The sequence below is a fragment of the Myotis yumanensis genome, unplaced genomic scaffold, assembly GCF_028538775.1.
Source record: "Myotis yumanensis isolate MYYU_CA2020_CCGP unplaced genomic scaffold, mMyoYum1.0.hap1 SCAF_7, whole genome shotgun sequence".
In the NCBI taxonomy this organism is placed as follows: domain Eukaryota; kingdom Metazoa; phylum Chordata; class Mammalia; order Chiroptera; family Vespertilionidae; genus Myotis; species Myotis yumanensis.
In genome coordinates this window covers 512,501-514,880 of record NW_027223758.1, presented here as the reverse complement: position 1 = coordinate 514,880, position 2,380 = coordinate 512,501, and the positions used below count along the sequence as shown (strand labels likewise).

At 51.1% G+C, this 2,380-nt stretch overlaps 1 non-coding gene across 1 annotated transcript; it reads right to left on the bottom strand.

The window, feature by feature from the left end:
- Positions 1-622: 622 nt before the first annotated feature.
- LOC139014700 (U6 spliceosomal RNA) lies at positions 623-729 on the bottom strand. The gene has a single exon (XR_011472266.1). It is a non-coding gene; the product is annotated as a U6 spliceosomal RNA (small nuclear RNA).
- Between the last annotated feature and the right edge of the window lie 1,651 nt (positions 730-2,380).

Sequence of the window (2,380 nt, the reverse complement as noted above, 5' to 3'; positions counted from 1 at the left end):
TTCTGAATTATTGAGTTACTAAGTGATTGCTGACATCATGAATGCTTACTGAAAGAAGTAAGCAACATCATCAGTGTTCATTTGTTGTGTCGAGTTGGACGTTGTTCAGCCGCGATAGAACTGAATCCTACGCCCTTTCTCAGACTCCAGGCTGTGCAAAGGCTAAGGCTGCTGTCACGGGGTGGCTACCAGGGGTGAGAGCAAGGCAGGCCGGTGCCCCTGGACCTCAGCATTTCAGGACAATTGGAAACTGGCTGGAAGTAGCAAGACCATTTGAATCTGCTTTCACAAGTATTCTTTGAGACCGGTTTTGTGGGCCTGTTTTCACTGGCCTTTAGGAGCGCTCAGAAATGCCGGTTTGCCTAAAACGGCCGGATTCTCTGATGGAAAATGTGATCTGAATGTTTCCAGCCCAAACAAGGACTCAGAAGCAAGTACATACCAGGATCATTTGGTAATTAATTAAAATTAATCTGGTAGCCATGAACAAGGCAGAAGTCGGTTGAGGTATTCTAGGCCCTCAAAGAGGCAGAGACTAGGTGTGAGTCCAGGAAGGCCCAGGCGCAGGGTCGGAGCAGGTCTGAAGAGCCCAAGTCCACGCAGCCCACAAGAGTGGGGTGTAAAAAATATGAAAGGTTTCCCGAATTTGCGTGTCATCCTTGCACAGGGGCCATGCTCATCTTCTCTCTATGGTTCCAATTGTAGTATATGTGCCGCCGAATCGAGCACGCCGCTCCTGCCTCCCGCCAGGTATGTAAGGCGTGGTGAGCTCACTCCTTAGGGTTGATGGTGACTGGGTCGCGTCTTTTTGCGGTGGCCTTGGAACGGCGAGAGGAATTTGATGCCATGGGATGCCCTCCTGATGCTCGCGTGTTGACCGCGGTGACAGCTTGGCTGCTGCGGCAGAGACGCGGGGTTCACCTGATCCGTCAGGACATGCAATGGAGAGCCATGGGCACCTTGGGTAATGAGCGCCAAATGGGGCTGAGAGTCCACAGGCCGTGGCACTGGGTGGGTGGAGCAGGCGGGCAGCGGCGAGCACCGCCCACGCCTCCTCGAGCCCATGAGCGCTCACGAGAAGCTGCTTTTGAGGGCTCGGCAAGCGGGAGAGCCTCAGACCTGGGAGACATCCACGGTGCTGTGCGGGAGGGCTGGGCCTGGACAACGCCATACTTCCAAAGCACGTTGTTTCCCTCTCAAATATCCTCTGATGAGTATCTGAAGAAAAAAAAAAGACGTACTTCCTCAGCCATTATCACACCTTGAAAAGTTAAGGTACTTCCTGAATGTCACCTAATAGTCACTGTACATTCAAATTTCTTTCAAAGATGCCTTTGATTGTTGTTTTGCAGAGGATCCAAGCGAGGTCCCTTTTACCGCATTGTAAGAGGTTACTTCCTCCTTTAGGTCTCTCATTCTCCCTCAGCACCCTCCCCATCTCTCTTCCTGCCCTAGTGGGGAAGCTGGATATTTGCCCCCTGGGGTGTCACCTTTCTTGCATTTGGCCCACTTCTTACTGGTAGTGTCTCTCTCTCTCCATCTTACATGAACCTCGGGAAGTCCTAGGTCCAAATGCCAAGCGAGTGCCTGGGTGAGTGTTGTCGGCCTGCGATTGGTTGCTGGGGCGCGTCCCAGCATGACATGGTGTTGTCCCGCTGAACCAAGGACTCATGGGTGGTCCCCCGCTGACCCCTCCGCTGCAAATCAGCTTCTCCTAAGTGTTTCACTTAATGAGTTTAGAATTCACAGTGGAGAGTGGGATGCCGCTAGAACTGGTTGGCTTTTAACACTTCGCTCCTGTGTTTAAGGATGGAAACTAAAGGCACCTGGTGTCCGAGTTCTGTGCCTGGAGGAAGAAAACCGAGAAAACAAAAGCAGGTAAAGAAATGAGGGAAGAGTGCTGATGCGGTTTTAGTCTCTGGATCTTGCGTCCCAGTCCACAGTTTGGTTACGGGAGCTAACGTCTGTCTCCTTCCTGCTACAGTGGTTCTCGTCCTTCCTAATGCCTGAACATTTTAATACAGTTCCTCATGTTGTGGTGACCCCCAATTTCATTGTTACAACTTGAACACAATTAAAGCGGAGCGATTTATCACAAAAACAATATGTAATTGAAAAGATGTTTTCCGATGGTTAGGCGACCCCCCAAAGGGGTCGCGACCTACAGGTTGAGAACCGCTGTAAGGAAAAGGCTCTTCTGCAGCCACTTCATGTGGGTACTGAGTGCTGGCTCTCCACACACCCGTCGGCTGCATTGATCGGCGTCCAATCAAGTTGGGTGGGTAAGAAAATAGCTCCACCTGCCCTCATCTCCGAAGGTAGCCTGGTGTTTCTTTTCTGGGTATTTTCTGGAAGTTGTCTTGTCAGGCTATGCATTTAT